We start from the raw sequence: 13085 nt of genomic DNA on the forward strand, positions 1-13085 counted from the left end.
AGGTTACCTGCATATTCCAAGTGCCCGTTCGTTAACTAAGATAGTCCAAGTGCCCACCAGGTAACCTACATAGTCCAAGTGCCCGCTAGGTAACCTATATAGTCCAAGGGCCCGCTAGTTAACCTACATAGTCCAAGGGCTCACTTGTTAACTTTGATAGTCCAAGTGCCCGTTAGTTAACCTAGATCGTCCAAGTGCCCGCTAGTTAAACTAGATTGTCCAAGTGCCCGCTAGGGATCCTTCAAAATCCATGTGCCTGCTAGGTAACCTAGATAGTCCAAGTGGCAGCTAGTTAACCTAGATAGTCCTAGTGCCCGTTAGTTAACCTAGATAGTCCAATTGCCCACTAGGGGACGTACATAGTCCAAGTGCCCGCTAGGTAACCTAAATAGTCCAAGTGCGCGCTAGGGTATGTACATAGTCCAAGTCCCTACTAGGAAACCTAGATAGTCCAAGTGCACGCTAGTTAACCTACATAGTCCAAGGGCCCGCTAGGTAACCTAAGTAATCCAAATGCCCGCTAGGAAAACTACATAGTCCAAGTGCCCGCTAGTTAACCTAGATAGTCCAAGTGCCCGCTAGTAAACCTAGATAGTCCAAGGGCCCGCTAGTTAATCTAGATAGTCCAAGTGCCCTCTAGTTAACCTAGATAGTCCAAGGGCCCGCTAGTTAACTTAGATAATCCAAGTGCCCGCTAGTTAACCTACATAGTCCAAGTCCCTCTAGTTAACCTAGATAGTCCAAGTGCCCGCTAGGGGACGTACATAGTCCAAGTGCCTGCTAGGTAACCTAGATTGTCCAAGTGTCCGCTAGTTAACCTACATAGTTCAAGTGCCCGCTAGGTAACCTAGATAGTCCAAGGGCCTGCTAGTTAACCTACATAGTCCAATGCCCGATAGGGAACCTACATAGTCCAAGTGCCCGATAGGGAACGTATATAGTCCAAGTGCCCGCTAGGGAACCTACATAGTCAAAGTGCCCGCTAGGGAACCTGTATTGTGCAAGTGGCTGCTAGTTAACCTAGATAGTCCAAGTGCCCGCTAGTTAACCTACATACTCCAAGGTCAGCTAGTTAACCTAGATAGTCCAAGTGCCCGCTAGTTAACCTACATAGGCCAAGGTCAGCTAGTTAACCTAGATATTCCAAGTGTCCGCTAGTTAACCTACATAGTCCAAGTTTCCGTTTGGTAACCTAGATTGTATAAGTGCCCGCAAGGTAACCTACATAGTCCAAGTGCCTGCTAGGTAACCCAGATAGTCCAATGCCCGTTACCTAACCTAGATAGTCCAATTGCCCGCTATGCAACATACATAGTCCAAGTGCCCGTTCGTTAACCTTGAAGTCCAAGTGCCCGCTAGGTAACCTAGACTGCCCAAGTTCACGCTCGGTTACCTACATAGTCCAAATGCCCGTTCGGTAACCTAGATAGTCCAAGTGCCCGCTAGTTAACCTACATAGTCCAAGTGCCCGCTAGGTAACCTAGATAGTCCAAGTGCCCGCTAGGTAACTTACATAGTCCAAGTGCCCGCTAGGTAACCTAGATAGTCCAAGTGCCCGTTCGTTAACCTAGATAGTCCAATTGCCCGCTAGGTAACCTAGATGTCCAAGTGTCCACCAGGTTACCTCCATAGTCCAAGTGCCCGGACGTTAATCTTGATAGTCCATGTGCCTGCTAGGTAACCTAGACTGTCCATGTGCCCGCAAGGTTACCTACATAGTCCAAGTGCCCGTTCGTTAACCTAGGTAGTCCAAGTGCCCGCTAGGAAACCTACATAGTCCAAGGGCCTGCTAGGTAACCTAGATAGTCCAAGTGCCCGCTAGGTAACCTAGAGTCCAAGTGCTCGCTAGTTAACCTACATCGTCCAAGTGCCCGCTATGTAACCTAGATAGTCAAAGTGCCCGTTCGTTAACCTAGATAGGCCAAGTGCCCTCTAGGTTATCTAGACAGTCCAAGTTCCCGCTAGGTTACCTACATAGTCCAAGTGCACGTTCGTTAACCTAGATAGTCCAAGTGCCCGCTGGTAACCTACATAGTCCAAGGGCCCGCTAGGTAACCTTGATAGTCCAAGTGCCTTCTAGTTAACCTACATAGTCCAAGTGCCTGCTAGGTAACCTACATAGTCCAAGTGCCCACTAGGTAACCTAAGTAATCCAAATGCCCGCTAGGGAAACTACATAGTCCAAGTGCCCGCTAGTTAACCTAGATAGTCCAAGTGCCCGCTAGTAAACCTAGATAGTCCAAGGGCCCGCTAGTTAATCTAGATAGTCCAAGTGCCCGCTAGGTAACCTTGATCGTCCAAGTGCCCGCTAGTTAACCTAGATAATCCAAGTGCCCTCTAGTTAACCTACATAGTCCAAGTCCCTCTAGTTAACCTAGATAGTCCAAGTGCCGCTAGGGGACGTACATAGTCCAAGTGCCCGCTAGGGGACGTACATAGGCCAAGTGCCCACTAGGGTATGTACATAGTTCAAGTGCCCGCTAGGTAACCTAGATTGTCCAAGTGTCAGCTAGTTAACCTACATAGTCCAAGTGCCCGCTAGGTAACCTAGATAGTCCAAGGGCCTGCTAGTTAACCTACATAGTCCAATGCCCGTTAGGGAAACTACATAGTCCAAGTGCCCGCAGAGGAACCTACATAGTCCAAGTGCCCGATAGGGAACCTATATATTCCAAGTGCCCGTTAGGGAACCTAGATAGTCCAAGTGCCCGTAGGGAACCTATATAGTCCAAGTGCCCGCTAGGGAACCTACATAGTCAAAGTGTCCGCTAGGGAACCTGCATTGTGCAAGTGCCCGCTAGTTAACCTAGATAGTCCAAGTGCCCACTAGTTAACCTACATAGTCCAAGGGCCCGCTAGTTAACCTAGATATTCCAAGTGTCCGCTAGTTAACCTACATAGTCCAAGTTTCCGTTAGGTAACCTAGATAGTACAAGTGCCCGCAAGGTAACCTACATAGTCCAAGTGCCCGCTAGGTAACCTAGATATTCCAAGTTCCTGTTAGCTAACCTAGATAATCCAATTGCCCGCTAGGTAACCTACATAATCCAAGTGCCCTTTCGTTAACCTAGATAGTCCAAGTGCCCGCTAGGTAACCTAGACTGTCCAATTGTCCGCTAGGTTACCTACATAGTCCAAGGGCACATTCATTAACCTTGATATTCCAAGTGCCCGCTAGGTAACCTACATAGTCCAAGTTCCCGCTAGGTAACCTCGATAGTCCAATGCCTGTTACCTAACCTAGATAGTCCAATTGCCCGCTATGCAACATACATAGTCCAAGTGCCTGTTCGTTAACCTAGAAGTCCAAGGGCCCGCTAGGTAACCTAGACTGTCCAAGTTCACGCTAGGTTACCTACATAGTCCAAATGCCCGTTCGTTAACCTAGATAGTCCAAGTGCCCGCTAGTTAACCTACATAGTCCAAGTGCCCGCTAGGTAACCTAGATAGTCCAAGTGCCCGCTAGGCAAATTACATAGACCAAGTGTCCGCTAGGTTACCTACATATTCCAAGTGCCCGTTCGTTAACCTAGATAGTCCAAGTGCCCGCTAAGAAACCTACATAGTCCAAGGGCCCGCTAGGTAACCTAGATAATCCATGTGCCCGCTAGGTAACCTAGACTGTCCAAGTGCCCGCTAGGTTACCTACATAGTCCAAGTGCCCGTTCGTTAACCTAGATAGTCAAAGTGCCCGTTAGGTAACCTAGATAGTCCAAGAGCCCGCTAGGTAACTTACATTGTCCATGTTACAGCTAGGTAACCTAGATAGTCCAAGTGCCCCTTACCTAACCTATATAGTCCAAGTGCCCGCTAAGCAACCTACATAGTCCAAGTCCCCGTTAGGTAATCTAGACAGTCCAAGTGACCATTAGGTTACCTACATAGTCCAAGTGCCCGTTCGTTAACCTACATAGTCCAAGTGCCCGCTAGGTAACGTAGATAGCCCAAGTGCCCGCTAGGGAACGTACATAGTCCAAGTGCCCGCTAGTTAACCTAGACAGTCCAAGTACCCGATAGGGAACCTACATAGTCCAAGTGCCCGCTAGGGAACCTACATAGTCCAAGTGCTCGCTAGGCAACCTACAGAGTCCAAGTGCCCGTTAGTTAACCTAGATAGTCAAAGTGCCTGCTAGGTAACCTAAATTGTCCAAGTGCTCGCTAGGGAACCTACATAGTCCAAGTGCCCTCTAGGTAACCTAGATAGTCCAATTACCCGTTAGCTAACATAGATAGTCGAAGTGTCCGCTAGTTAACCTACATCGTCCAAGTGCCCGCTAGTTAACCTAGATAGTCCAAGTGCCCGCTAGTTAACCTAGCTAATCCAAGTGCCCGCTAGTTAACCTACATAGTCCAAGGGCCCTCTAGTTAACCTAGATACTCCAAGTGCCCGCTAGGGTACGTACATAGTCCAAGTGCCCGCTAGGTAACCTAGATAGTCCAAGTGCCCGCTAGGGTATGTACATAGTTCAAGTGCCCGCTAGGTAACCTAGATTGTCCAAGTGTCCGCTAGTTAACCTACATAGTCCAAGGGCCCGCTACGTAACCTAGATAGTTCAAGGGCCTGCTAGTTAACCTACATAGTCCAATGCCCAATAGGGAACCTACATAGTCCAAGTGCCCGCTGAGGAACCTACATAGTCCAAGTGCCCGATAGGGAACCTATATATTCCAAGTGCCCGTTAGGGAACCTAGATAATCCAAGTGCCCACAGGGAACCTATATAGTCCAAGTGCCCGCTAGGGAACCTACATAGTCAAAGTGCCCGTAGGGAACCTGCATTGTGCAAGTGCCCGCTAGTTAACCTAGATAGTCCAAGTGCCCGCTAGTTAACCTACATAGTCCAAGGTCAGCTAGTTAACCTAGATAGTCCAAGTGCCCGCTAGTTAACCTACATAGTCCAAGGTCAGCTAATTAACCTAGATAGTCCAATTTCCCGCTAGTTAACCTACATAGTCCAAGGGCCCGCTAGTTAACCTAGATCTTCCAAGTGTCCGCTAGTTAACCTACATAGTCCAAGTTCCCGTTAGGTAACCTAGATAGTGCAAGTGCCCGCAAGGTATCCTACATAGTCCATGTGCCCGTTAGGTAACCTAGATAGTACAAGTGCCCGCAAGGTAACCTACATAGTCCAAGTGCCCGCTAGGTAACCTAGATATTCCAAGTTCCTGTTAGCTAACCTAGATAATCCAAGTGCCCGCTAGGTAACCTACATAGTCCAAGTGCCCTTTCGTTAACCTAGATAGTCCAAGTGCCCGCTAGGTAACCTAGACTGTCCAATTGTCCGCTAGGTTACCTACATAGTCCAAGTGCACGTTCGTTAACCTAGATAGTCCAAGTGCCCGCTAGGTAACCTACATAGTCCAAGTTCCCGCTAGGTAACCCAGATAGTCCAATGCCCGTTACCTAACCTAGATAGTCCAATTGCCCGCTATGCAACATACATAGTCCAAGTGCCCGTTCGTTAACCTAGAAGTCCAAGTGCCCGCTAGGTAACCAAGACTGTCCAAGTTCATGCTAGGTTACCTCCATAGTCCAAATGTCCGTTCGGTAACCTAGATAGTCCTAGTGCCCGCTAGTTAACCTACATAGTCCAAGTGCCCTTTCGTTAACCTAGATAGTCCAATTGCCCGCTAGGTAACCTAGATGTCCAAGTGTCCGCTAGGTTACCTACATAGTCCAAGTGCCCGTTCGTTAACCTAGATAGTCCAAGTGCCCCCTAGGAAACCTACATAGTCCTAGGGCCCGCTAGGTAACCTAGATAATCCAAGTGCCCGCTAGGTAACCTAGACTGTCCAAGTGCCTGCTAGGTTACCTACATAGTCCAAGTGCCCGTTCGTTAACCTAGATAGTCAAAGTGCCCGTTAGCTAACCTAGATAGTCCAAGTGCCCGCTAGGTAACTTACATTGTCCATGTTACAGCTAGGTAACCTAGATAGTCCAAGTTCCCGTTACCTAAACTATATAGTCCAAGTGCCCGCTAAACAACCTACATAGTCCAAGTGCCCGTTAGTTAACCTAGAAGTCCATGTGCCCGCTAGGTAACCTAGACAGTCCAAGTGCCCGCTAGGTTACCTGCATATTCCAAGTGCCCGTTCGTTAACTAAGATAGTCCAAGTGCCCACCAGGTAACCTACATAGTCCAAGTGCCCGCTAGGTAACCTATATAGTCCAAGGGCCCGCTAGTTAACCTACATAGTCCAAGGGCTCACTTGTTAACTTTGATAGTCCAAGTGCCCGTTAGTTAACCTAGATCGTCCAAGTGCCCGCTAGTTAAACTAGATTGTCCAAGTGCCCGCTAGGGATCCTTCAAAATCCATGTGCCTGCTAGGTAACCTAGATAGTCCAAGTGGCAGCTAGTTAACCTAGATAGTCCTAGTGCCCGTTAGTTAACCTAGATAGTCCAATTGCCCACTAGGGGACGTACATAGTCCAAGTGCCCGCTAGGTAACCTAAATAGTCCAAGTGCGCGCTAGGGTATGTACATAGTCCAAGTCCCTACTAGGAAACCTAGATAGTCCAAGTGCACGCTAGTTAACCTACATAGTCCAAGGGCCCGCTAGTTAACCTACATAGTCCAAGGTCCCTTAGTTAAGCTAGATAGTCCAAGTGCCCACTACTTAACCTACATAGTACAAGGGCCCGTTAGTTGACTTGGATAGTCAAAGTGCCCGCTAGTTAACCTAAGTAGTACAACTGTCCGATAGGGATCCTACATAGTCCAAGTGCCCGCTAGGTAACCTACATAATACAAGTGCCCATTCGTTAACCTAGATAGTCAAAGTGCACGCAAGGTAACCTAGACAGTCCAAGTGCCCGCTAGGTTACCTACATAGTCCAAGTGCCCGTTCGTTAACCTAGATAGTCCAAGTGCCCGCTAGGTTACCTAGACAGTCCAAGTGCCCGCTAGTTAACCTACATAGTCCAAGTGCCTGATATGGAACCTACATAATCCAAGTGCCCAATAGGGAACCTACATAATCCAAGTGCCCGCTAGGGAACCTACATAGTCCAAGTGCCCATTAGTTAACCTAGATAGTCAAAGTGCCTGCTAGGTAACCTAGATAGTCCAAGTGCCCGCTAGGTAACCTACATAGTCCAAGTTCCCGCTTGGTAACCTAAATAGTCCAAATACCCGCTAGGGAAACTACATAGTCCAAGTGCCCGCTAGTTAACCTAGATAGTCCAAGTGCCTGCTAGTAAACCTACATAATCCATGGGCGCGCTATTTAACCTACATAGTGCAAGGGCCCGCTAGTTAACCTAGATAGTCAAAGTGCCCGCTAGTTAACCTAGGTAGTACAAATGTCCGATAGGGATCCTACATAGTCCAAGTGCCCGCTAGTTAACCTACATAGTCCAAGTCCCCGCTAGGTAACCTAGACAGTCCAACTGACCATTAGGTTACCTACATAGTTCAAGTGCCCGTTCGTTAACCTACATACTCCAAGTGCCCGCTAGGTAACGTAGATAGCCCAACTGCCCGCTAGGGAACGTACATATTCCAAGTGCCCTCTAGGTAACCTAGATAGTCCAAGTGCCCGCTAGTTAACCTACATAGTCCAAGTGCCCACTAGGTAACCTAGACAGTCCAATTGCCCGCTAGTTAACCTAGACAGTCCAAGTACCCGATAGGGAACCTACATAGTCCAAGTGCCCGCTAGGGAACCTACATAGTCCAAGTGCCCGTTAGTTAACCTAGATGGTCAAAGTGCCTGCTAGGTGACCTAAATTGTCCAAGTGCCCGCTAGGGAACCTACATAGTCCAAGTGCCTGCTAGGTAACCTAGATAGTCCAATTGCCCGTTAGCTAACCTAGATAGTCCAAGTGTCCGCTAGTTAACCTACGTAGTCCAACTGCCCGCTAGTTAACCTACATAGTCCAAGTGCCCGCTAGTTAACCTACATAGTCCAAGGGCCCTCTAGTTAACCTAGATCGTCAAAGTGCCCGCTAGGTTATGTACATAGTTCAACTGCCCGCTAGGTAACCTAGATTGTCCAAGTGTCCTCTAGTTAACCTACATAGTCCAAGTGCCCGCTAGGTAACCTAGATAGTCCAAGGTCCTGCTAGTTAACCTACATAGTCCAATGCCCGTTAGGGAACCTACATAGTCCAAGTGCCCGCTGAGGAACCTACATAGTCCAAGTGCCCGATAGGGAACCTATATATTCCAAGTGCCCGTTAGGGAACCTAGATAGACCAAGTGCCCATAGGGAACCCATATAGTCCAAGTGCCCGCTAGGGATCATACATATTCAAAGTGCCCGCTAGGGAACCTGCATTGTGCAAGTGCCCGTTAGTTAACCTAGATAGTCCAAGTGCCCGCTAATTAACCTACATAGTCCAAGGTCAGCTAGTTAACCTATATAGTCCTAGTGCCCGCTAGTTAACCTACATTGTCCAAGGTCAGCTAGTTAACCGAGATAGTCCAAGTGCCCGCTAGTTAACCTACATAGTCCAAGGGCCCGCTAGTTAACCTAGATATTCCAAGTGCCCGCTAGTTAACCTAGATCGTCCAAATGTCCGCTAGTTAACCTACATAGTCCAAGTTCCCGTTTGGTAACCTAGATAGTACAAGTGCCCGCAAGGTAACCTACATTGTCCAAGTGCCCGCTAGGTAACCTAGATATTCCAAGTTCCTGTTAGCTAACCTAGATAATCCAAGTGCCCGCTAGGTAACCTACAGAGTCCAAGTGCCCTGTCGTTAACCTAGATAGTCAAAGTGCCCGCTAGGTAACCTAGACAGTCCAAGTGCCCGCTAGGTTACCTACATAGTCCAAGTGCCCGTTCGTTAACCTAGACAGTCCAAGTGCCCGCTAGTTAACCTATATAGTCCAAGTGCCCGAAAGGGAACCTACATAATCCAAGTTCCCGATAGGGAACCTACATAATCCAAGTGCCCGCTAGGGAACCTACATAGTCCAAGTGCCCGCTAGGCAACCTACATAGTCCAAGTGCCCGTTAGTTAACCTAGATAGTCCAAGTGCCCACTATGGTACGTACATAGTCCAAGTGCCCGCTAGGTAACCTACATAGTCCAAGTTCCCGATGGTAACATAAATAGTCTAAATTCCAGCTAGGGAAACTACATAGTCCAAGTGCCTGCTAGTTAACCTAGATAGTCTAAGTGCCTGCTAGTAAACCTACATAATCCATGGGCCCGCTATTTAACCTACATAGTGCCAGGGCCCGCTAGTTAACCTACATCGTGCAAATGTCCACTAGTTAACCTACATAGTCCACGTGCCTGCAAAGTAACCTAGATAGTCCAAGTGCCCGCTAGTTAACCTAGATAGTACAATGCCCGTTAGTTAACCTAGATAGTCCAAGTGCCCACTAGGGGACGTACATAGTCCAAGTGCCCGCTTGTTAACCTACATAGTCCAAGGTCCGTTAGTTAACCTAGATAGTCAAAGTGCCTGCGAGGTAACCTAAATTGTCCAAGTGCCCGCTAGGGAATCTATATAGTCCAAGTGCCCGCTAGGTAACCTAGATAGTCCAATTGCCCGTTAGCTAACCTAGATAGTCGAAGTGTCCGCTAGTTAACCTACATAGTCCAAGTGCCCGTTGGTTAACCTAGATAGGCCAAGTGCCCGCTAGGTAACCTAGACGGTCCAAGTGCCCGCTAGGTTACCTACATAGTCCAAGTGCACGTTCGTTAACCTAGATAGTCCAAGAGCCCGCTGGTAAACTACATAGTCCAAGGGCCCGCTAGGTAACCTTGATAGTCCAAGTGCCTTCTAGTTAACCTACATAGTCCAAGTGCCCGCTAGGTAACCTACATAGTCCAAGTGCCCACTAGGTAACCTAAGTAATCCAAAAGCCCGCTAGGGAAACTACATAGTCCCAGTGCCCGCAAGTTAACCTAGATAGTCCCAGTGCCCGCTAGTAAACCTAGATAGTCCAAGGGCCCGCTAGTTAATCTAGATAGTCCAAGTGCCCTCTAGTTAACCTAGATAGTCCAAGTGCCCGCTAGTTAACCTTGATCGTCCAAGTGCCCGCTAGTTAACCTACATAGTCCACGTCCCTCTAGTTAACCTAGATAGTCCAAGTGCCCGCTAGGGGACGTACATAGTCCAAGTGCCTGCTAGGTAACTTAGATAGTCCAAGTGCCTGCTAGGTTATGTAAATAATTCAAGTGCCCGCTAGGTAACCTAGATTGTCCAAGTGTCCGCTAGTTAACCTACATAGTCCAAGTGCCCGCTAGTTAACCTAGATAGTCCAAGTGCCGCTAGGTAACCGACATAGTGCAAGTGTCCCCTAGTTAACCTACATAGTCCAAGTGCCCGCTAGTTAACATAGATAGTCCAAGTGCCCGCTAGGGAACGTACATAGTCCAAGTGCCCGCTAGGTAACCTAGATAGTCCAAGTGTCCGTTCGTTAACCTAGATAGTCCAATTGCCCGCTAGGTAACCTAGACTGTCCAAGTGCCTGCTAGGTTACCTACATAGTCCAAGTGCCCGTTCGTTAACCTAGATAGTCAAAGTGCCCGTTAGCTAACCTAGATAGTCCAAGTGCCCGCTAGGTAACTTACATTGTCCATGTTACAGCTAGGTAACCTAGATAGTCCAAGTTCCCGTTACCTAAACTATATAGTCCAAGTGCCCGCTAAACAACCTACATAGTCCAAGTGCCCGTTAGTTAACCTAGAAGTCCATGTGCCCGCTAGGTAACCTAGACAGTCCAAGTGCCCGCTAGGTTACCTGCATATTCCAAGTGCCCGTTCGTTAACTAAGATAGTCCAAGTGCCCACCAGGTAACCTACATAGTCCAAGTGCCCGCTAGGTAACCTATATAGTCCAAGGGCCCGCTAGTTAACCTACATAGTCCAAGGGCTCACTTGTTAACTTTGATAGTCCAAGTGCCCGTTAGTTAACCTAGATCGTCCAAGTGCCCGCTAGTTAAACTAGATTGTCCAAGTGCCCGCTAGGGATCCTTCATAATCCATGTGCCTGCTAGGTAACCTAGATAGTCCAAGTGGCAGCTAGTTAACCTAGATAGTCCTAGTGCCCGTTAGTTAACATAGATAGTCCAATTGCCCACTAGGGGACGTACATAGTCCAAGTGCCCGCTAGGTAACCTAAATAGTCCAAGTGCGCGCTAGGGTATGTACATAGTCCAAGTCCCTGCTAGGAAACCTAGATAGTCCAAGTGCACGCTAGTTAACCTACATAGTCCAAGGGCCCGCTAGTTAACCTACATAGTCCAAGGTCCCTTAGTTAAGCTAGATAGTCCAAGTGCCCACTACTTAACCTACATAGTACAAGGGCCCGTTAGTTGACCTAGATAGTCAAAGTGCCCGCTAGTTAACCTAAGTAGTACAAATGTCCGATAGGGATCCTACATAGTCCAAGTGCCCGCTAGGTAACCTACATAATCCAAGTGCCCATTCGTTAACCTAGATAGTCAAAGTGCACGCAAGGTAACCTAGACAGTCCAAGTGCCCGTTAGGTTACCTACATAGTCCAAGTGCCCGTTCGTTAACCTAGACAGTCCAAGTGCCCGCTAGGTTACCTAGACAGTACAAGTGCCCGCTAGTTAACCTACATAGTCCAAGTGCCCGATATGGAACCTACATAATCCAAGTGCCCAATAGGGAACCTACATAATCCAAGTGCCCGCTAGGGAACCTACATAGTCCAAGTGCCCATTAGTTAACCTAGATAGTCAAAGTGCCTGCTAGGTAACCTACATAGTCCAAGTGCCCGCTAGGTAACCTACATAGTCCAAGTTCCCGCTTGGTAACCTAAATAGTCCAAATACCCGCTAGGGAAACTACATAGTCCAAGTGCCCGCTAGTTAACCTAGATAGTCCAAGTGCCTGCTAGTAAACCTACATAATCCATGGGCCCGCTATTTAACCTACATAGTGCAAGGGCCCGCTAGTTAACCTAGATAGTCAAAGTGCCCGCTAGTTAACCTAGATAGTACAAATGTCCGATAGGGATCCTACATAGTCCAAGTGCCCGCTAGTTAACCTACATAGTCCAAGTCCCCGCTAGGTAACCTAGACAGTCTAAGTGACCATTAGGTTACCTACATAGTTCAAGTGCCCGTTCGTTAACCTACATAGTCCAAGTGCCCGCTAGGTAACGTAGATAGCCCAACTGCCCGCTAGGGAACGTACATATTCCAAGTGCCCTCTAGGTAACCTAGATAGTCCAAGTGCCCGCTAGTTAACCTACATAGTCCAAGTGCCCACTAGGTAACCTAGACAGTCCAATTGCCCGCTAGTTAACCTAGACAGTCCAAGTACCCGATAGGGAACCTACATAGTCCAAGTGCCCGCTAGGGAACCTACGTAGTCCAAGTGCTCGCTAGGCAACCTACATAGTCCAAGTGCCCGTTAGTTAACCTAGATGGTCAAAGTGCCTGCTAGGTGACCTAAATTGTCCAAGTGCCCGCTAGGGAACCTACATAGTCCAAGTGCCTGCTAGGTAACCTAGATAGTCTAATTGCCCGTTAGCTAACCTAGATAGTCCAAGTGTCCGCTAGTTAACCTACGTAGTCCAAGTGCCCGCTAGTTAACCTACATAGTCCAAGTGCCCGCTAGTTAACCTAGCTAATCCAAGTGCCCGCTAGTTAACCTACATAGTCCAAGGGCCCTCTAGTTAACCTAGATAGTCAAAGTGCCCGCTAGGTTATGTACATAGTTCAACTGCCCGCTAGGTAACCTAGATTTTCCAAGTGTCCTCTAGTTAACCTACATAGTCCAAGTGCCCGCTAGGTAACCTAGATAGTCCAAGGTCCTGCTAGTTAACCTACATAGTCCAATGCCCGTTAGGGAACCTACATAGTCCAAGTGCCCGCTGAGGAACCTACATAGTCCAAGTGCCCGATAGGGAACCTATATATTCCAAGTGCCCATTAGGGAACCTAGATAGTCCAAGTGCCCATAGGGAACCCATATAGTCCAAGTGCCCGCTAGGGATCGTACATATTCAAAGTGCCCGCTAGGGAACCTGCATTGTGCAAGTGCCCGTTAGTTAACCTAGATAGTCCAAGTGCCCGCTAATTAACCTACATAGTCCAAGGTCAGCTAGTTAACCTATATAGTCCTAGTGCCCGCTAGTTAACCTACATTGTCC

Source organism: Tenrec ecaudatus, chromosome X, assembly GCF_050624435.1.
Source record: "Tenrec ecaudatus isolate mTenEca1 chromosome X, mTenEca1.hap1, whole genome shotgun sequence".
Lineage (NCBI taxonomy): Eukaryota > Metazoa > Chordata > Mammalia > Afrosoricida > Tenrecidae > Tenrec > Tenrec ecaudatus.